The following is a 338-nucleotide window of genomic DNA, read 5'->3' as shown; positions in this document are numbered from 1 at the left end:
TTAAAGTGGTGTTTAATGGTTTTTCTTTCAGATAAACAAGTTCTGTTTACTATCATACTTATGCTTAAAGTTTTGGGTTACCCTCTTTTATATAAATATATATATTTGCTGTTAACCTGTCTGTTTATTATCTGTCAATAAACTTGTTCTTGAGAACCTTGCGTCTCTTTCACCTGTGTCAATTTATTGGTATAATTGAGCATTTTAATTCTATGTATCTTATCTGGGATAATTCTGATAGAATTGTTCTGTTTTGCAAGCTATGTTGCATTGGTTTATGTAAGTCCCCTAATGGGAGGACTCCGTCCCATAAAGGGACGAGGGCGGTTTTATTAGTT

This window comes from Palaemon carinicauda, chromosome 10 (assembly GCF_036898095.1).
Source record: "Palaemon carinicauda isolate YSFRI2023 chromosome 10, ASM3689809v2, whole genome shotgun sequence".
NCBI lineage: Eukaryota > Metazoa > Arthropoda > Malacostraca > Decapoda > Palaemonidae > Palaemon > Palaemon carinicauda.
This window is presented reverse-complemented; position numbering follows the sequence as displayed.